This window comes from Struthio camelus, chromosome 3, assembly GCF_040807025.1.
Source record: "Struthio camelus isolate bStrCam1 chromosome 3, bStrCam1.hap1, whole genome shotgun sequence".
Taxonomy (NCBI): Eukaryota; Metazoa; Chordata; class Aves; order Struthioniformes; family Struthionidae; genus Struthio; species Struthio camelus.
In genome coordinates this window covers 66,690,841-66,713,848 of record NC_090944.1, presented here as the reverse complement: position 1 = coordinate 66,713,848, position 23,008 = coordinate 66,690,841, and the positions used below count along the sequence as shown (strand labels likewise).

Below are 23,008 nucleotides of genomic sequence, written 5' to 3'. Positions count from 1 at the left end.
TAGATAGGAGTAAAAAGTTATGTAGAGTTAGATAGCAGTAAAATCTAGCTCCTCTTACAGAGCCACAGTCTCAGAAGCCATGAGAAAGCCTTCTGAAGATCTGCAAAACCCTTAACAGAAGACTGTATACCCCTTAGAGGGAGTTACTGGAAAATGATTCAGAGTTCAGACTTTTATCCGGATGCAAAGGGAAGCTATTCCTGTCTATGCAACAAAGTTGACATGTTGATCTTCTAGAACTGTCCTAAAGGATATACTGTAGGACAGTTTGCTTTGTATGAATAATGACAGCTTTCAAATATGTTTCAAGGCAGAAGAGAATTTAACAAGGCCTAAAGTAATGAAATTAGCATCAGCAACAGAAGCAGCAGTGAGGAATACTGCAAGATTTGTGCTTAGAACAGAAGGGAAATCAAACTGGCTCAGTAAAAATGCAAAGCGTGCTGGAAGAGTCTCAAGCTCATGAAGGGTATTTCTGCTGTGGAAAAACTCAGTTTACACAAGTATGGACATTTTAAATAGCCTTGTGTCAGAAATGCCTCAAGACTGGGCATTCGGCCAGAAAACGCAAAGTATTCTATCAATCATCTTCTCAAACCAGTGAGGTAGATTCCAAAAAACAGTAGGAAAAGGAAAGAGAAGAGGATTTTCTTATCTTGGAGGAAGACATATATACCCTTTACTACTTGAAAGGAAAGAGAGTAAAACCTTGCCAACTAATGACAGAGATAAATAATTTGGTACCCAAGATATGAAGACAGAGAGACCTCAGCTACACATTTATTGTCACATTTAGTATATATAACAGCAATGCAAAACAGGGCTGACCCTGGTCACAACTATAGTACTGATAATAAAAAAACCTAGATAAATACAAAAATATAAAGACTAAAATATTAAAAAGCCCTAAAAGGTTAAAAAAACCCAGACCCTTATCTAGTCCTTGTGTCCTAGGATCAAATGTAAATCTGTTGAGCAGAAGATGGCTTGTAAGAATTGAAAATGAAACTGGGGGAAACCTTCTAATTAGATTCTACCTTAAAGCAGCCTTTGAGGTCTTGGATGTGCATAATATTGTTGTTGAAGAGGGTTAATTTGTTCGTAAAGACCATACTTATATGTAGGCCAAAACATCTGAATACCAAATCAGCTCTTAATGTCCTCAGAGAAAAGCCTGAGGTTAAATTAGACAGTCTAGAAGGGCCAACATTGTTTCACCAGTGTAATATCTTAAATGAGCCTCCTCTGTCATTAACCCAGACAAAACGATCCACATCTGAAGGAGCTATAAAACCTAGTGACTCTGTGTTAGATTATTGCTTAATACCTAAAAACAGAAGACTTGCCTGTGGAATTAGTTGGAAGATGATTGTAAGAAAGATACTATTTTAGGCATTCACAAAGGCTTTCTCTGAAACTACAAATGTGGATTTGTATGGTGACAGAACAGACAAAGGAGGAGTTCATCTTGTGGAAGACAGCCATGAGCAGGATTCAAATCTCTAGGACATAACAGCTATAAGCATGTATGTGTTCATTTAACTATTCTCAGCATTTTTTCTCTTGTGCTTTAGCACTTTCAGATCATTGGCATTGCTTCCTAAGGACAGAGACATGCTGGCATTGAGGAGAAGAACCAAAAGTTTATTGAAGCTTCTCAGGACCTCCATACTACGTATTTATTTTGACCAACAATTTATCTGTGATATGACTGGTATATAGAAAAAAAATAGCTCTGACACCTAACATGAGAGGCATTGGGGAACAATCAACTGGCAGAATAAAAGTTACTGCCGGTTGGAGAGAGAAAGTCAAACTGTTACCTTTGGACTGAAAATAATTGCATGAGGAGTCAGTCTCTTTATCATTTGGATAGATCATAAACCACTTGGGTGTTTTGTTAGTGAAAGTCAGTGTTAGCCATCACAGCTGTCTGGCTATAGCCTTTGGCTTTGACTATAGCTTTCAGAAAGTTTGTTAGCACGCCCTCAGCAACTGCTGCTACCACAATGATATGTGAATTCTGAGTGCCTACGTTATTTATGACATACTTGAAGTAGATGCTTATGAAAGCTCTCTAAATAAGGAAGGCTTCCCGAAGAACCCTTGGAGATAGCACCTCATTCTAAAGGAAGATCATTTTATATCCTGGGATAGGGTATATCCTGCAAAAACCTTCTAAGTAGAATGAATTTGGGAGATTTAGAAACAATGGGCCAGAAAAAATATTGAGAATAGGTATATGGTGTAGCACAACCATCACCATTCCCAGAGAGGAAGAAATTAAATTCTGGTAGTTATCTGAAGCATGGTCTACTAATCCTTGCATAAGTCCTTGTCTTGGATATGTATTTAACAGCTGAACAGAAATGGTACTGCATGGTCAAACGGGCACAGAGATGTCACCATGCCTTTTGGTGAAAAGCAAATTTAAACTGTTGCTTTTGCCCATATTACCCAGCTGCAGCAACCATATATTAGAGCTTGTTAAGAAGGGATAAAGGATGTAATTAATGGGAGGTTGGAAAGAGATCTGGCTGAAGTTTTTATAAAATGCAGAAGATGGGAAGCCAGATAAAAAACCCATTTGTACTTAATCCAGCCACCATGGAGGATCATTAGGGCACTATGTTTCCAGTAAGCATTGCAAAAACCAAAGCCGCAAGTATCATGCCAGAGAGAGAACTGGACTCAGAGGCCTTGTTTATACCAACATTTCCAGTCTGTAGCAGCAGATTTCAGCTATTATCCTAAATCAAATGCAAACTTACTTATTTAGAAGTATGCATCCGTGACATAAATAAATAGTGGATGGAGGAACTTAAGTGTTCAAAATGGTGTTATGTGGGCTAGTCAGAGTATTTTTAGTGAAGACATTTTCCACCTCTTACTTTTGTCTTGTTTATTCCGTAGGAATTTTTCTCCCCATCTTTGTTTGAAATAAAGCAGCTAGGTCTAACATGAACTATTGTGACTAGACAGTCATCCGTATGTTTCTAGGCCTGTTTTTTGAAGTCGAGAGATCTGGTTTGTTCAGATAAGGCTTGGACGAACATCAAGTCCTTCTTGGTCCCAAACAAACCTTCAAGCCACTTAAGACTTTGCACATCATTGAGTATGCATCATTTTCCTTTCATAAAGTATTGCTTGATCTGCTCATCTATATGATGGGGACTAGAAAGCACGTATTTGTATGTATGTGCATACACATTGCTCGCTTGCCTTTTTCTGCCCGGGTAGAGCTAGAAAACAAATGCTCAAGGAACCTGGGTGGCCACTGTGTGTCTAACATGAACTCCACCAGAGGCTGCATGAATTCTCTCTTCTCAGATCTGTTGGATGGAGGCACAAAACCAGCCACTAGGGTAGGATGCTTGTTGTTTTTGGAGCTTTCTTGTTATCCCATTTATCACTGGCCTGCGTGCATAGTGGAAGGGAATTAAGAGGCTAGTAGTGGATAAGAAGCTTCTCAGAAGGAAAAGGTTGGTGTTTATATTTTGAGAAGTGAGAGAGGGATGTGGAATAGATCACAATTGTAAAAGTAAGTAATAGTCTAGGCCTTTAAAGGCTTTTAAAGATATAACACTCTTTTTTTCAGTGCTCCTCCTCTTCATTAATAAGCCAGCTGAACACTGGGACTTCTTGTTTCTTTCATGGTCCATCTCAGCTTTCTTTTTTATTTTGTGTTCTTAGGCTTTGAGTCACTAATAGACTTCCCATGGGCAAGAAATGTGTAAGCTAACATTACTACAAAAACAGTAAAGTTCTGCACATAGACATAGAGAGGCATGTTTTCCTAAGCCACAGATTTCGTCTTTGCTACATAGCAAAGCTATTAGAAAGCAATTTGGCTCATGCGTGCGTATGTGTGTGCATGTTGTAGATGTGTAAGGGTGAGACATAACTTTGGAACCAGCCCTCCTATTGCTGGCGGTCTGACTGTAATGTCACTACATCGCCCTCCTCCTACACTCATTTGGCTGCAGTACATGACCTGTAGCCACACGCAGGATGTGCGTGGCAGCTGGAGGATACTAAGCCGTCAACTTCCAGGCTGAACTCTGGCAGCAGCAGCACATGGGCTTGCTGCTAGGTCTCTCGCTGGCCTCTCATATGGCACGCTGCCCATTTCCTGAGAGTTGTCTGCAGCTGCCTAGTACAGGCAACTCTCAGGCTGCAGAGGCCTCTCTTGTGTCTCTGGATGACAAGCTCTTTAGATTCCCTTTGAACTGGAAGAAGTCTTTGTTCTCACTTTCTGTTATTCTTGTTGGAATAAAAGAACCTGTAGCCATTCCTTACACTGATCAAGAACTGCACTGAGAGAAGGAGGTGTTTTCCCATATGCTGGCCTATTTAGGTGCCGATAAACATTAGTATAGACACTTAGCGTTGTATCATTGATTTGGACTGTAACTAAATTGCTACAGTTTCTTTTCTCCAGATTTTGACATCTTTTCTTAGTGGAGTTATTTATTTATTTGTCATTACAAACTTATGGGGTAAAGTCCTTGCCGGCTCTAAATGGGTTTCGATTTTTTTTTATATCGATGGCCCAGCTAGGTAAAGATTTCCACCCTTTTCAGGTTGCATTCACAATATTCTTAAAGACATGACTGAGAAACTGAAAGTACTAAAGCAAGTCAGACTCAGGTCAACAAAGAGCTCACATTAAACCACATCCGCTTTAGTTTAAGTCTCAAATGCAAAGGATTGTCACTCCTACTCCTTTTTGAATTTCCCAGTTTAGAGGCTTTTAACATCTTGCTGACCTGATGGTAATGGTAGGTACATAGGCTGCAAAGATGAGTACCTTCCTTATCTGACAGTGTCTGTGCTTATGTTTAAAGAACTCTAGAAACAGCAGCATTGATTTTTTTTAACTGCCCACTGCTCAGTGATGGCTCAAAACCTCTTACTCAAAAATCAAGAGGCATAAGGAACTTTTATTTCCCTGTTTAAGTGCATTCAGACGTTTTTCCCTTAAAAACTGGTTAGACAAACCAAAGTAAACTTAAGCGCCAAAGCAAAGGGCAAGTTTCTTATTACTACTTTCTCCCATTAAGTTACTTATTCATGATCTCTTCAGCAGGAATAATAATTAAGAAATATCTTCTCTTCAAACTTTGTTACAAACATCTCAGATAACACTGTAGCCTTTCATTTGAAGAAGGCTGTCCCTTCCAGCTTTTTGCTCTGTTCGTTTTTTGCTGTATACTAAAACCTGTCTGTAAGACCCCCACTGGGACTGAGAAAAAAGTATCCTTTGTAGGCAGGTGGTCCGTCCTTGAGCACTTTCTGATTAGAAACACATGTTCATGAGTGTAAGGAGGCTTCTGTAATGGCAGAGTAAAACTGAGGCCAAGGAACTGGTTGTGTTGCATAGATAAATATGGGTGAAGCAGATCAGGTTTGTACTAGGACTATTTTGCACCTAGTAACATATCTATTTTTAATTTGATCTGCTACAGTTCTCTGCTACATACTGTAAGTTATATTGGTGATTGTTTCTGAACTGGCCAGAGCATGTCCCCTCACCCGGGAAAATCTGGATACAAGGAAACTTACAGGGGGCTATAGAGGACTTTGAGACATGTGTTAACAAGGCAGACTGGTGCTCCAGGAACAGTGCTTTTCTCTCTACTTTCTTAAATCTCAGCGGCTAGCTCAGTGTAGTTGTTGCATATGCATGCACCTTCTTAACTGGAAAACACATTTCCCTGAGCATGACAAAGCTTCCTCATAGTTCTGAACAGAAAGAAGAAAGTTCCTCCTTGGTGAACAGGACAACCTCTCCAGCACCAGAACTGTCGGAGAGGACTAGAGAGTAGGGGAGTTTCTCAGAAGCACTGTTAGCAGAGTCATATACCAGGGGACTATGAGAAGGGGCAGATGATCCTATGTTTGTTTGTGTACTCCTTCTGCTGTCACTTGCTGCTCTTCTTCACCTTCCCAGTATGAACAGCTTCCTGCTCTTGCTCAGAGCCATCATCACCTTCACAGCATTTAGCAGCAGTAATAGTGAGTGGAAGGAGCTGTAAGAAGTGGTGGAGAAAGTGCTGCAGCTGTAAGTGACTGGGGGAGGCTGTGATGAGCAGCAGGAAAGCACTCAGAGGCTAAAGGGTGGTAGGTGGACGTAGGGCTATTTAGAAACTAAAAACTAGTGGAACGTCATGAGACTTTGGCTGTGTACCATTTTGTCTTGGACCTTATGTTAGTGAGACATAAGCGTTAGCTATTTTTCCTTTACATCAGCTGAGAAGTCCTCTTTGGCAGATAAATTCTTAATTGTCCCTTATGTGCCAATATCTATCCTATTTCCATCACCAAGGCTGCACAAAGTACATAGTTCAGGAGAGAAAAATGTATCCCAATGTAAAACATAAATAAAGTTGGAAGTCACTAATAATCAAATAAACCAATATAATAAAGCAAATAATCATAATAAAATGTGTATGCTATTCATGGAAATGGCACATTCATAAAGTTCACACAAGGATAAGATATTTTGTTGTACTCAGTAGCAAAACTCCCATTAACTTCAGTGGGAAAAGAATCAAAGTCCTCACATGCACTATCAGACAGTTAGAGCCATTTATTAATAAAGTCCTGGTGCAGCTGTGATGATGACACATTTTTGCTGCATTGCCTGGAATAAAGGAGTAGTAAGCTAACAAAATTTGCCTTTGGATTCTCAAACAAAATTGTTTTTTTCATTTTATTTTATTTTACATTTGCAGAGCACACTCACTGATAAAGAGATTAGCTTCTATTCCATCACACAGCAAAATATAGTAAAAGATTGACAGACTCTTGGTGAGTCATAAATTTTCAGCGGTGCTGACCAAAATATTCCTCATAAAATAGCACAAACTTTAACAGCACCTGTTAAAACTAGACCTACAGTTACACAAAGAATCCAATGGAACAAGTTTAAGAACGTGCCAGAATTTACATGGCTGATTTCACTCTGAAGAAAAAGCTTAAATTCCTTTTGCAGCACAATCTATCTGTTGATTTAAAGCCAGTCTGGAGAAGATATTTAGGCATTTAACGATGCAAATAGATGCCTTGTGAGATTTTGTAAAATGTCCAGCTAACCCAGATACTCCAAAACTACTTTAACCACTTTGCTTCAAAGTTTGGAGAAGCAATCTTCTTGCCTTTCTGAGTATCTCTGGCAATTCTGAGGCCAAACCACCTTTCCAAGCCAAATAGTGTTTTAAATGGAAAGCTAGTAGCCACCTTAGTGCTGGAAAGGATTTTTAAATTAAACAGTGACTGGGAGATATTTGCCATAAATGAAAAAGCAGATATGTCAGTTTGACATTCGCATGATGTATCCACAGCACGTTTTATATTTATATCTAAGGCTATTTTTCTTTTATGCATGGTCATTTCAGTTGTTTCTCAATGAAGCTACAAATATCACATAAACAAACTGATACAAGACATACTCAAAGACTGCAGTCACCACTAAGTTTTTGTTTCAAAGCTGCAATTAATTACTTGAAAGTATGAATTAAACTAAAACAGGAAAATCCAGCCTCCATTTACAGGCATTTTCTTTAATTATGTGCTATTTTGCTTTCCTTGCAAAGACTCAAACAACAGTCTGTGTAGCTTCATTGGACCTCACAAGCTTTCTGGAACTCGATATTAATTTGTATTACAAAAAAGCAGGTGTTTAACTTGCAAATGCTAAACAGATGGTTTATGCATTTATAAATACAAACCTCCTGCAAGAGGTGCACAGAGATTGAAGTCTGGTTCGTATGCATCCCATAATTTATGCCCTTACAGCAAGGAAAATATAAACAGGATCTTCTTCTCCCACCATGATCAACATCACTGCCAGATACAGACAGTTTTGTATGGTCTTTCTGGATAATCTTTTAAATTCCATCTGCCTGCAGGAGGACTTCCTGACCTGCAGGGTGAATTTTATTAACATTGAGTTCTTACAAAAGCAACAACTAAAAGCAACCCACCCCAAAACAAAACACAAGTGCCTCCCTGTCTGCAAGACAGGTGGAATTATGTCTCTGAGAGTGCAGGATCATGAAGATGTTAAAATGCAGCCAACAGCAAACAATCCTGCACCTACAGGTAGGGGCTGAGCATCATTTTCCAATTTCCCTGAATTAGAAAGCCTTGCTGTGAGCTTTATTACAATAATATTATCCGTTAACAACAATTAATACAACAACAGTGAGGGCAGTATGCAATTAATCTTCATGAGAGCCATCTAAGGGAAATAGATGAGTATTTTCATGAGAAAGCTTACCTAGGAGAAAACATTCTCCCTCCATCGCCATCCCATTAGCAGCATCCACTGCAGCACGTAATCCATGGCCCACGACCCGGAGTGGCTATCCTTCTGTGCAACCCTGCTCCTCATCACCGCTGTGGCTGCATCTAGCCCCCAGTATTATCCTAAAGATAAAGACAGGGCATTTGTGCTTGCACAAGGCTAGAGAGAGTGAGAATCAGACTTGAGAGGAGATCTCAGCAGTTGTTCCCAGTCTCCAGTCTAAACCGCAGGACCCACATGGTGGACACTGATACAAAGTCCACTGAATTCCATATAAAGCTTCCTCCTGGTTGTAATACATTTTGGATTAGGCCCCAGCCTTTCTTAAGAATGAACTTCTTGGACAGTTGTAAGTGCGGACAGTCTCATTCTGGAGATAGTCCTGTTTCATGTAATAGTGCAACTGAGAAAAGAAAAGGGCCCAGAAAGACTGCATACAATTTCCTAAGGGAGGATATAGAATTCAGGTTCACGTAAATGTTTTTAGGTCATGTTCTAATTTGTAAATGATTTTGCAAATGCTACTAACACATATCCTGAGGATCTCATAACACTATACAAAGGGTGAGATATTAGCACAAGTCGTCATACTCACTGGCAGAGGCACGAATAAACCAAAGCCTTTGACTCTGACAACTTGTCCGTTGGACTGCCCAGGAGATTACAGTCTCTGTCAAACCATATTCCAGTTAAAGAAATTGGGCCCAAAATGGACTTACTTTGGCGATTACTGTCTGCAGCAAAGGATAAGCCATGTCAATGATTAATTTACCCAGCATACAGAAAACTCTTAGAACAGGGACCTATGCTCTCTAATCCAAAGAAGGGTATAAATAGTTCAGTCTAGTATTTTATTATTTTAATTCATATTTTGTTTGTATTTTAAAACATATAAAACAAATCAATGTGTAAATAGTATACAAGGATAACTAGAGATGATACTGGGCTTGCTTCATAATAATAAGCCCTTTCTATTTCCTGTACCTACTTAAAATATTAGAAATCATTGAAATCTCATTACACTAGCATTTGGTAATATTGTAATGAGAAGAATATTAAATATATGGCAGAAAAAGGAAGCACCTCTACTAAGTTTACTACCGTGACAGGGAACAGTAGAGTTACACAATGACAGAGATTGGAGGGGCTGTCTGGGGGTCACCCAGGCCAACCCCTCGCCCAGAGCGGGACCAGCTTCAAATTGCATTAGGCTGCTCAAGGCCTTGTCCAGCTGGGTTTCCAGTATCTCCAAGGATGGAGATTCCACAATGTCTCTGGGCACCTGTCCCAGTGATTCATATATATTTCCATGTAAATGCAGTAAGCACACAAGGGAATATAATTTCATTGGAAAAATTTCAAAAACAAATGGAAGCTCAGAAATGAAGTTAACAGCCCTAATGCTACAGTGATTTCTTGTAGCACTGGAAAAGCCTTTAAACAGCGCTCCCAATGCTATGGCACAGTAACATGGGGAAAAAAATGCATTCAGAATTTCACTGCTGATGTGACCAGAGGTTTCTGCAGCTGGAAAAATCAACTATGTGCTTCTCCCTGCCCCTTGCTCCTTCTTCCCCAGATAGTGTAAGAAATGTAATTGAGAAATGGTTAGTGGTTTTTGGGGTCTTTCAAAGGTAGGACCTGTGCCAAGTTTTAAACTCTTACTGTCTAAATCTGTGCTTTTACTGTAAATGGCCCAATTTGTAGAAAAATTGAGCACTCAGAAATCTCAGTGAAGTAACAGTGGCAGATACTCAGCACCTTTGAAAGTCAGGCATTATTTTTAGTTGCGGGGCTCCACCAGAATTTACGAGCTTAGCCTCGGAACACCACACATAGAAATCGGGCATCAAAAAGTATGTAGAGGGTTTCATTCAGTAGGAAAAAAGTAAAATTTGGAAAAGATTTCTTGGTTTAATGACCCAAAAAAATCCAGCTTAGGGTAATAATACACAATGTGATGGTCATTCAAAGAAGGAGGATGAAAGAGTCTGAGTCTTCATATGCCAACCTGCAAATGTACAGATGTTTCCTTTATTCAACCAACTCACGATTAACAGATAATAGTGCTGTGATACTGCCACAAAAGATTTTCAGGAGTCCCTAGACATTATTTAATTTTTTATAATTTCATGAGCTCAAGACATGGTAACAAGAATGTGGTCTGTACAGAGATGTAGCAAACCCATTACATTGGACCTACATATTGTCGCATAAGCTATGTGTCCTTCCAGAAGATTGGGTTGAAATTGAATCTATGTCTCCTGCTGAAATCACTAACCAAAAAAATGAAGACAGACATACAGTTTCAGTCTAGATATTGTATTATATTATAGCAAACAGCAATATAATGATTTCTAAGGAATATTTATTTCAAATACTTTGGAAAAATTATGTGAAGAATCAAAAAGCTGAGGGAGAGAGTTCATTTTTAATCTAAGATCAGGCAAACACGCTCATATACATAGGATATTAAATCTGAGATTTGCAGAGGAACATGGAAACCCATGAAGATGCAATGAAAGAAGCAAGACTAAATCACAAACAAGACTAAATCACAGCTAAACAGTGAAAATACAATAATAGTAGTGATTATGCTTATTATTTTTAAATGAAAATATATTTAGCTTATCCTCAGTCTTTTGTTTGCTCATACAGGGATACGCGAGTAAATTAATGCTTATTTGCAGCAATTGTTGACCACAGAAGTGTCACAGTCAGAAAAATATTTTCCTTGAAAGTTCTTTGGTGGCCATTTGGAAACTTATTTCTTTTTGCAGCATGGAAAAGGGAGAAAGAAGCCTAGGTATGTGGGTATACAGAAATTTCTGAAGGACATTTAAAAGGGGACAGAGCCCCAAAATATTATCCCTTTTAAAATACTTACATCTCTTTCCAGCTTGTGTCCTGGAGGAAAGTATGAGAAGCAGGTGACTAAGATATTTAAAATAAGACACCTTTTAAATCTCATGCTCTGAAACCAGGAATGTTGTTAATAACTTTGTACTTAGCTTCTATCTCTTTTAAAAAAATGACACACTTGAAGTCTCCTTCTAGTTACATAAACTGTGTCTGTGGATAAGGACACAAGGCGATAGAATATTGCAAACAACTAAATTAAAACAAAAGCATTTATGGAATGTAAAACAGTGTGGCTTTTTGACTCTCTAAATAAAATGTAAGATTTTCAAATATTAAAATTCAAACCTTAAACATAAAAATCTATGTAAATTCTAAATCATGCACCAGTATCACCTTGATTACAATCACCTTGAATCATAACTATATACTCCATGTTTATAGTACAGCGATAGCACTGAAAGGTAGGTGTGCTGCTTTTATTCTTGAAAACTGTTGCTTTCATGTTTATGAATTGCAGAAGAGCAACAGTCTTACCTGACACAGATGTGCTGGTTAAGTATGTGTGGTGCCTGTAGATTTTTATGTATACTCTCCACCACAATAGTATTGCCGTCAGTGGAAAGAAAAAGGCCAATTATGTTACCAAGGCAGGTGTGGACTGAGCCCCTTCCCTGTCCCAGCAACATCTGGCACAAGCAGGTGCTCCCCCCTCCCGTGACCTTGCTACATGACTGACAATGGAGCCCCTGCTCGGTGCTCCCCTACCTGGAGGAAACCCTCACTGCTGAACCCTGCTTTACACTTTATATAGCGCGACACAAACACTCTGGGGTTTAGTCACCAGCACGGCACACCGCTCAGCTCACTGTAGGCTGCATGTAAGCTCGTTGGTGTTGAGTTCTCCATCACCCAAAAACCTGTTTGTAGGCTTGGTTTTCCTCTTGGGAGAGGATACTTAGTCTGGTTCTAGCCTGTCAATCCCTCCACCTCATGGGAATGGGGGGCAGCATGCAATCAGCCCATGGGTACAAGTACAAGTACAACCTTTATGCTTTCATCTAGCCTTTTGTCATCCCAAGTATTCCTGCTGCAACCATCCTGGGCACTGCAATCCAAGTTAAAACAAGTCATTACCTTTAAAGCAACATTATCCTGTTTTTATATTACCCTTCTCCATCCTAAGACTTCAGTGAGATGTAGACTGTGCCCTTATCATTTAGACCTGTGCAGTTTATAGCACAGCTCTCGTGATTGCTTTATACACCCACTTTCTGAATGGGTAAATAGCTGCACAACACTTGGGGAAAAGGGCAGTGAGGTTTCACACCTCATAGTGTAATGATCACACAAGCAGCAGAACCTGTTTCACTGTAATGCGCTTTCTAAATTTGTAAGCAGAAATAATTCCTGAAAAAAAGATGCCAGACTTCTCTTCTTCTCCCTGGACGATGAATGGAGGGACTCTAATGAGGCAGATCCCTGAGACCGTGGCCATGAACCATACACGCTCCATCTTGTTTTCCGGAGGTTAAATGCCTGCACTGAAACGCTCATCTGAAACTTTGAACTGCAGCACGTTATAATCTCCTGATAAATAAGGAGAAAGGCCTGTGCTATCCCAGTTTTACACCTGCACACCTCCATTGAAATTGCAGTAATATGGTGATTAATCTAAGCAGAGTGTATTTTAAAATTGCTGATATGTTCTCTAATGATAGGTCAGGGACCTACTTTTTATCTGTATCTGTCTTCAGCTCATTTACATTCTCATGCACAATGCCTTTCTTTACTAGGAAATACATTCTTATCTCCTTTAATGCTATGTAAATATCCTCACTTTGTGCCAAGTTATGTCTAATCACTCAAAGCAAATCTTTATGTCACCTACGCTGTGGTAAAACTTCCTTTCTAATAAAATAAAAAATTAATAGTATATTTATCATCAAAATTTATATTAGTAGGGATAGCATGCCAAGCGGAACTAGTTACAGAGCTCTCCAAACTGTAGGCCTATAAATTAATCATAGTTTAGTCCAAGCTTCATTTGTGCTGTTTCAAAATCATTGCTACAATTTTTATTCCAATAGGTGGTGCTATGCTGAAACCTAAATCTTTTTCAAAATTTGTGCTAATCTATATACCTTCCTTGATGTTAGTATCAGTTTACGATTCATACAAATTCTTACATTATATCTAAAGGAAATGTTTCAGTTTGGTGAGTTTTAGCCTTATGTGCATTTTTTTTTTTCTTAGCAGTTGCTGTAATCATATTTTTAAAAACTCAGAAACACAAGCTCCCGGGAGTGGAACATTCTGTGTCAATGATGAGGCCTATCCCTTGTTATTACTTGTAGCTCTGCCGTGCAATCCTTTACACAAACTTGTAACGACTAATCTTAAAACAAGTTGTTCCAACAACCTGGTTCTTCAAGGATAACAAATCTAATTTCCATCTTAAAGTTATTTATGCCTAGATTTTCCCTCAATGGTGTTTATTAAGAAATGTTATATTCTGTTTAGGCCTTAGATTTTCTTGACTAGCCAATGCGAAGCTCTTTTAGTCATCTCTCTTATTTTCAGTAGTCTTTGATTATCCGTTCACTACGCTGATCCTAGGTTAAGTTATCTTTCCTGAACACAGAATTGAGCACAGTATTTCACATCAGGTTTCACTAGCAGTTTACAAGGGAACTGTGTAAAGGAATGCCCTTGTATGTCTTAATATCCCGTTTGTTTTTTTAAGGGCATATCATAATGCAAGTGCATTGTCATTCTGCCGTCAACCTGCAGACACAGGTCTTTGATCTTTGCACTTGCTTCCAGTTGATGAGCTCCTCACTTATGGGATGAGGTTGTGCTAGTAGCTCCCAGAACTTGTTCTGTCAAACTTTATTCTATTGTTACGTCCAGTCCACAAGTTCTTCCTGTTTGCATCCCTGGTGTTTCCCAAATTACTGTCCTCAACAGATTTCATCAGACCATTTCATCACTACACTTTTTCCTGTTGTGTCAAGGACAAAAAGACATACAAATAAATTGACAACATAATTTCAACAGTAATTCTTGAAACAGAATCCTTTTTCAGATCAAGTTCTCCGTATATGTCACTTATTGTTGCCTTCCTTTCAGCAATTACTCAGTTAACAACTCTTGTACAAAACTAAAATGCACTTAATCTAATTGAACCATCTGCGAAAAGAGGAGTAAAAAGATAGAAGAGAAGACCCTAACGTTCCTAATAGGCTACTTTTTCAAGGCTTTTAAAAATGTATTAATTTTTTAAAAAAAACATTACCTCACCGTGGGCATGAACTGATTTTTCTGGAAGTGGATGAAGGTTTTACTATTGATTTTCTTTGTACCTTAGGGTCCGATGCTGTCTCCAAGGAAGTAAACAACAATATCTAATAGACTACTGTGGAAACAGGACAGATTTTAGGGATCACAGTTTCAAACTTGCTTTGACATCTAAAGATATAGCCAGGGTTTACTGAGATTTTCTAGGCAGCTATGCACACAAAAGAAGCTAGACACTTAATTTCTCTTGATTTAAATTCAAAAAATCTCAGTTCCTACCTATTTGCCTCTCAGAGCCTCCAAAACACATGTCAAGAGCTTACTGTTTGTAATTAGATACCTAAGGACATCTCCCCTGAAGTATGTAAGAGGTTTGCGTACAGGATCAAATCCGTGGTTTTAATTTCTTTGGATCTGTAGTTTAGCAATCTCTGTAGTTTTCAAGGACATCAACTTTTCCAAACATAATTGCATTGGTTTAAAACCTATGTCTACTTTTATTTATTGAAGTTATTCTGACTTTTTAATTTTCGAATTAATGGAATCAGCTTTTGCTTCTGCCTCTGGAAACCAGATTCTTTATTTTAGGCCTAAAAGTGACTGGCAATTTTGGAAGCTAAAGGATCTAGGTAGCCCTCAAGGTACCCAATTTTTAAAAAGTTAAACGTGCATCTTTTCAAAAGCAGGTACCTTTAGTTATCTTAAAAAACAAAAAACAAAACAAAACAAAACCACTACTAAATTCCTCTGGAATATCCTAATGCAAGTTCCTATTTATGGTTCCAAACTTTCAGGTTGAACGTGCTGCCTCACTAAATATTATTTGCCCTCATCATTCGGTGGCCTTGACCTAGTTTATAGTGCCTTTATGTATGAAAAAGCTGCTCTGCTGTTTTGTCTTCCTTGCTTCCGCAAAGACAAAACACTCTCTCTTCTGTAAGGTTTTGCAAAGTTACTGTGTTGTTAGTATAATTTGGACTCTCCTGAATGTTTCAATATTGGAAAAAGCAGTAATACCTGTAGTTATAGTAAGAAAAGAGGAGGATTTAAATTTTGTGGCAAAGCGAAAGATATCCAATTACAATTTAATGAAAAAATAATCGTGGAAGTGTGAACAACGAACATATTCTAAGGTATCTGTGGACTAGGGTGTGTGTAGGCCAGACCAATATGGATGTGCAGGGATGTATAGTAGGGATGGGGAACTAAAGTGGGCTTTCAGTGTCATTTCTCTCCATTCACACTGAGTTACTCAGGAATTTTTCATCTTTGTGCACGCTCAATGGGAGGATTGCTGCAAACTGCACCACATGGCGCCATCACCCTGGAGAAGGAATTAGAGTGCGCTTGCCTTCCCTGTACCCCATGGGAGAACAGGCCAAGAGCACGGGCAAAAAGGGGAGTGCATCTTTGGCCAAGGCTGAAAGAGCTTCTATGTTCAATCTTACAAATTTTCCATCCTCAAAGATTCCTAGGTACCTAACTGTGCTGAAATAGTGGGAATTACTTGGTTAAGTGCCTTTAGATACTGAATCAACGTCTCTGGGGACTCCTGCTGAATTTCAAGGCATCTCTGTATTTGTTCTTGCCAATAGATTGCACTGAAAACACGTCAGTGTGGTTGGTGCTTTCAGCCACTACACACACTTACAGTTGGATATTCTGTCTCAAGAACAAAAGCTGGCTAAAATACAAGTTTTTGGATGAAGGGGAAAATTTACTTTCTGATTGTTTTTTCATTTGGTTTTGATCTTACTGAGCTAACAAAGAAAAAACAAAGGTTTCTCACTGCTGGATAATTTTTGTAAAGCAAAAGCAGGAAGTTCCTGAGGGTCCACAAGCTGGGGCAGAAAGGTTTCTCATCCAGCTGAGGAGGCTATCATTTGCAATGCACATTAGGTTTCTAGCACGTGACACTGCCTGGTCCTACCCAGATTGCATCATTATTGGTGCAGGGAATGGGATGGAGACTGCTCACAAACCACCATTCCAGAAGAAAGTTGTCAGCATCCCCAAAATGTGTTTATGAGCATTATTAGCATTAACTTTAATGAGTCACTAGCCAGAATTCTGTGAGCAAATGGGTGAGGCTGCAAGATATCCTGGCAGTCAGATGAATCAGAAGTTGACTTCATCTGGCCTTTTTGCTTCCACAAACATGAAAGATGTGACAATGCAATTATTCCTACACAGTCCTCTGGACTAGTTCAATTCTGCATGCTGGAAAAACATGAATCAGGGCTGAGCTCTGGCAGATGCCCATACAGAAGTATAAAGCACTTTTAGATAAGTCTGTGCATAAGCAGATAAAACCACTATCAGCTTACTCCTGTGCCTTATAGATCCATGCTGCTTTGTATTCTTTCTCACAGTCTTTGCAGTTCATCAACGGTGGCACAAACTAACTGGAATAACTGGAATGGATAAATATCGTCTAGCTTGCTAGGACAAGTTAAAGCTCATGCCTCCCAAGAAGGGCTGCAGGGAGCTGGAATACAGAACTTCCTTCTAGAGCTGAAAAGAGCACTTCCAGAGACAATATCCAAAGAGAGCCTTGCATATTAGTAAATAACACACTTAACGTAATTGTGATCAGATTTTTTAATTTTAATGTTAACAATATGGTCTATTTTGTCTACTCAGAGGAAAGAAAGAACTAACAATGAAAGGGCGGTCCAAACTTTATTTTCCCTTGAAATTTCTTTAGGCTTCTATTTTACAGAGATCCCAGATTGTGCCATCAATTCTTTGCTGTGAGACACTACATAAAGGACTTAATGACAAGTTTCTGGCCTGTTTTTCTGCTTTATCACAGATGCACGTGTGTTTTAACACTGCTGCACATTTATTCTGGCTTTGCTTGGTTTTTGAATGGTTGTTCTGTAACATTCTTTTAACCTTGTCCTTTTATATAGTTCTCATATATGGTGTGTTCATCTATAGCCACCTTTAGCTAAGGTAGCTCAAGTGCTAGAAGCAGTTGACTGCTGGCAGAACAAGTAGCTCCACTCAGATTAGCCTACCGGGTCAAGGTATGGCAAGATAAAAGTAAAATCTCATGCCAACATCCTTTTGGCATCCTTTATTTATCATAGAGATAAGACATATAAGACATATAAGACACAGGTATCAGTGAAATATAATTGAAATTCTCCTACGCTTATGTGGTGCAGGATCTGGGATTACTTGAGATTTAAGTGGTGCCTTGGCCTCTTTTCCTCTGCACGTTTCCTCTGCACTGTTCTTCTGCAGAAGGTGAATTTAGCTTGTGTGAAACAGAAGAAAGATTGAGAATACTGAATAGTGTAATAATGACTTGCTGGCAATGCAGGCAACTGCTTGTGGTCTTTAGAGCCTTTTTCAAAGTGCAATCCTGAATATATCCCACTGGGATATAACATTGAGCATAGAGAACACTGATTCAAATACAGGCTGATATGAACAAAATTCATCCAGAAAAAGCCTAATTCCTCCTGTCATTGTCATATGTATTTATATTTTTGCAACTCACTGATAGGTCAGTTATAAGGATCAATAATAAGCCGACAGTTCTGGGCATAGGCTTAAAGTGAGGGTGACAATGCTAAATAAGTTTCTTCCATATAATAATATCATCATCCAACTTCTGTCATTACAGTCACTACGATATGTTCTAAACAAAAACAAAAAAGCCAAGTTTAAAGTGCTTAGGGAAAGCAAGTACTATCAATATTAGTTTTATCAAGGAACTTATGTTAGGGTTTCTAACTATTCATTCTTTCTGTAAAAACTATTCTGTAAAAATAACCAAGAAACTAACTAAAAAGTCCCAAAGTCACTACAAGCATGTGTATTATTTCATAGCCAAAATGAAGGGAATATTATTTACATGGGCCTGACAAATTTTGACCATCTGAATAAATGTAATTTAAAAAGTCACACTGTGTAAACCTTCATCTCAAAGAGGGGAACTAGTAGGAGATTTTTTGACATGTAGATTTCTCAATAGAAACTGAACATTTCTGGTTGGAAAATAATTGATTATACTGCAAATAAATTCACTTCATTCCAACATAGGTTCCCCAGAGGAAGTTACGTTGGCTTAGCTGTAGTGGTTTATTACTCTGCTATAATTCTTCTGGTCTATTTCTCTATATAGGCAAGCAATAACAGAGTTACACTCCTAAACTGCTTTAAAAATAATTTTAAGATGAGAGACTAGCCATCAAAATGAGTTAGATTTGGTATTTCTGAGCTACGGGACTTGCAGCACATCATAGTGCATTAAATAAGCAAGACCTGGGCCCCAAACCTGGATAATATTTTAAAGTATCCTGCTACTGGATCCCAATGTCTCTGTTTCTTTACCTTCCTAGCAGTCTGGTGGATTTATAGCTTTCCTTCAAACACTGACTGCTGGAGATTGAGCTGTAAAAGAACTTACTGACAATCACATCAGTCCCTCTTGCCATCGTCCACTATTTAAATCCTCAGTACCTATAGGAAAACAGTGTTTAAATAGCCCATAGCTTGTGGAAAGCTGAGCTTTGCCAGGAGAATGAGAGCTTGTCATTAAAAGAAAAAAAAAAAGCAAAATAATAAAAAAAAACCCACAACAGTGCTGGACGGTAAGTACCTCTTTCTGTGCTGAGATCAGACACATCAGAGTTGACAACAGCACATTAATCCCTTCAGTGCCCCCACATCCCCAGCATGTAGGATATGTGTAGGCAGAAGTGTGCAGAAAATTGTGTAATGGTGAGAAGTATTGGTTTATAGCTTAGGCATACCACTACCCTAACGTAGTTACAGGATACTAGGTTAAGTCGCTGGTCCTCCTTCAGCTGTTCCTGAGCCTGGGCAGATGGAAAGCATCCTACGGAGGAAGGACAGGATTGATCCTTGGTTAGTCCTTGGCTCTCTGGTGGAGATATAGTTAACAGGAGAAGGGATGGTGCTAACTGAACTCTTTTTGGTGAAATTCTGATTCTTAGACAGGACTATTGCAGGGAAGGCAAGAGGAAGCCTTGGTGTCAAACTTTGGGGAAAGCGGCTGTAAAGCAGTCCTGGAGAAAACCTCCATGGCTAGGAAGGTCCTGAGGGCCATGCAGCTGGCTGGAGACCTTGTGAAGTGGGATGCCTCACGTTCAGCTCCGGCAGCTAGAAGTGAGGGTAAAAAGGAGACCATCTATAAGTATGCTAAGGGCATTGTGCTCCAGGAAGCGGCTGGCCTCACTATAGCTCTGTGCCCGGGGCACCATGGGAAGCAGAAGCAGTGGCTCGTGCTGCACCTCATAATTCCCAAGCCAGCAGCTCCAGGCAATTTGGGGCCTCAAGAAACTCAGTCTCATCCCTTTCAGGACTAAACTTATGATGAAAGCAAGGCAGGACTTTTAACTGAAATGATTTGTTCTCTTTGTATTTGTTCTCTAAAAACAGAGACCAGTATACTTCGGATGAGTTACTAAGCACTCATTGGATTTATATTATAGTGGAGACTGGAATTTGTCTTTGGTGATCTAAAAGAGAGTGAAAAACTCCATTTCATAACTGCCAAAGAATCAAGCAATCTTGTTCCTATAAATGTCTTTTTTTTTCACTTTTCTGTCAGTTTCAGATAAATTGTCAAAGTATTTGCATAAGAAGTTCAAAATGTTAGTGCCACTGTGTCATGAATGGTTTAAATATCTCTAATTATAAGTAGAATCACACGAACACTTGTGTCTAAAGTGCAATGAAAAGACACCAAGAACAAATTCATTTCTTAAACTAGAGTTTTGCATATCCGTAATGATGGATTACTGAAAGATATTTTAATTGAAATTATTCCTGAAAAAAACAATTGAAAATAATACATGGAGCTTTACAATTTTCAAACACTGCAATTGAAATAAAGATCAATATACACAAGATTATATGAATAATTTTTTAAATATCTGTTACAGTCAAGTGTTTTCATTATGCTAGTGCTACAGAACTAGTCTATGAATATACAACATGTTGGATATTCTACTACTGCATGTAAATTCATAATTAAGTACTAAGTGTTGTAGTACAGGAACAGGATACTCCTTTCTTCTTGAGGGTCAGATGAATCATAGCTTCATTGTTTGTGGCTTGAACTTTTAGAGTCAAATGCTGTGCCATTGAGATCAGAAGAAGCCTTGCGTATGTCTTTGGGAGAACTGAACCCCAGAAAGATTTTTTAAAAACCTACTTGCTATCCTTATTTTATCTCCTGTGCTTTATAGTTTTTTGTTTAAAGTTATGATGCTTTCATAAAAACAGTGGCCAGCATACAGGGATATGCTTCTATTATTCCTGTGCATCTTTCCTGCAGATTATAAAAGTTTGGGTTTTTTCCCTACATGCCTTGGCGCTTCTGGTTCCATCTGGAACCGGACATCAAAGCACAGAAATCCCACAAGCAAGCTAGCATTTCTCTCTTGAACTGAACCAGGAAGCACTGGAAGGCATACAAAGATGCATGCTGTCCCAGGCCTGGATCCAGGGCTCCAGAAATTCATCACTCTGACTGACTTCAAGGGGTATTAGATCAGGTTTTTAAAGAATGATGTTTAGATGCAGTGCACAAAACTACCTGGACAACTTATTGCCTCATTTTATACTCCATCATACTACATATGTTTTCAAAGGAAGGGCCCCTTTTCAAGCATAGTATTATAGGAATCAGACAGAAAGCAGAGGAGAAGCTCATTCAAGTTAACTGGCAACATGCTGTGCACATTACGAGACCTCACTTTCAGTAGACTCATAAATTCCACAGTATTATGAATGGGGCTGTGTTGAAGAACAAAGCAAAATAGGCTGCCTTTAAACATGATTCCATTTCTGCATTTCCCTTTTTTGAAGGTTAGTAACTTCTGAATTAGAGTAATTACTACAGCTTCTGGTTTGCAGCAATTAGTCTCCTTCCTGCTTAACATACCAGGTACTGGAAAGGTCAGATCAAAAACAGAGAGATTCTCTCCTCATATGTAGCTGCCTACACCATTCTGTGTGTGTGTATATACATATACATATACATATACATATACATATACATATACATACACATATGCATATGCATATACATATATTTGTCTTTATAGAAGTGATCAAATGTGAACATTCCTTTGATGTTTTAGAAGGACTCTTCAGAAGGCTTTTTTTGCAGAAACCTCCAGCTGAACCTCCACATTACTTTGTGCTTACAAACTGCATAAGGCCATCATTGCTGTTGTTCAGAATAATCCCTTTCAGAGGTATAAAAAGATATAACAGATAAAATATCCATACAAAATTATAAGAGTGAAGTTCTAACTTACCTATCTAGATAGTTTCAATTCCTTTGCTAGAGATGCAAACATAATAGAAAGAAGGTCTCATCTGACAGGGAAAGGCAGAACTGTGTGAAAAACAGCCTTTTCAGTTCAGTTAGGGTATGGTTTCAAGTTGCAACTGTGAGCTGAATTAACATCTTACTGCTGCCAAAAGGGGGAAGTCTTGCTCTCTGTGCTTCCTTTCCCTCTACTCCCTTCTTCCCTGCTCCTTACTTTCCTCAGCCACAATTCCCAACCCCATAACCCACCCCTTCTGCGAGTGCTGGCATCCCTCTGCCCGAGAGAAGCCAACTCACTAACTGGCAAAAAATATTCTTTTTTCTTTTGGGAAGGTGGGGACTTTTTTGTTTTGTTTTGTGTTGGGGATATTTTTTTTTGGTCATTTTAGTGACTCAAATGAGCTTCCTGTGCAGGCAGACAAGTGCTAGAGCTGGCTCCCAGTGAGAGAGGCAGCTGGGAGTGCGGAAGAAGAGAGGAGATGGATGCCAGGGGAAACAGGATCTCCTCCCTTCTGTGCAGAGAACCATTAATTCAGATCCAGCCATTTTAAGAAATCATAACTTTACAATATGAAAATACCAGAATGAACAGTTTGGTTTTGGTGGATCCAGACCCCAATTTTTGATTATATATTCTTTCTGCACCAAGCCAAATTATTAAAAAAATGGTGAGAGCTCTCAAAATATTTCCCTTTACATGCAAGTGAAAAGATGTATTTGATTTTAAGGGACTTTTTAGGTCTTCGCTTATGAATAAAATTAATATTAAGATTCAAATGAAATGTCATTTAGAACTTAAACATTGGAACATTTGTTTTGAGACTGTCAGAAAAAAAGGTTTATTTTTCCCTTACAGTACACTTAAAACAATTTCACAGATTTGGTAAAAAATGAGGAAATCAGATGACCTGGCTGAATTTTTTGGCATCTCAAAATAAAAATTAATTGAAAAATATAACTAAGATCAAATGCATCTTATGGTGCCTACATATGTGAGGCTACTAAGAACTTGTGAAGAGACACAGGGGATTTTAGTATCTTTATAACATTTATCTTCCTTCTGATGTTCTCTCTCTTCTGACTCATTTGAAGCTCTTGGAAATTTACATAGTGTCAAGCTGAGATTGGGTTCTGGATGAGGGTTAGCTGTTAAGTCCAGCTAAGAGCTAGTCTCTTTCCAGATAAAACAGAGATCAAGTACCTGCTGATCTTGGTTG

At 38.8% G+C, this 23,008-nt stretch overlaps 1 long non-coding RNA gene across 1 annotated transcript in view; it reads right to left on the bottom strand.

The window, feature by feature from the left end:
• Positions 1-21,866, bottom strand: part of LOC138066571 (uncharacterized) — a 63,213-nt gene extending 41,347 nt beyond the window's left edge. Inside the window, exons 1-2 of the long non-coding RNA XR_011139883.1 lie at positions 21,778-21,866; positions 8,285-8,433 (exon numbers count right to left, since the gene is read on the bottom strand). This is a non-coding gene — a long non-coding RNA (uncharacterized lncRNA). The remainder of the gene's footprint in view (positions 1-8,284; positions 8,434-21,777) is intronic.
• Positions 21,867-23,008: the final 1,142 nt, after the last annotated feature.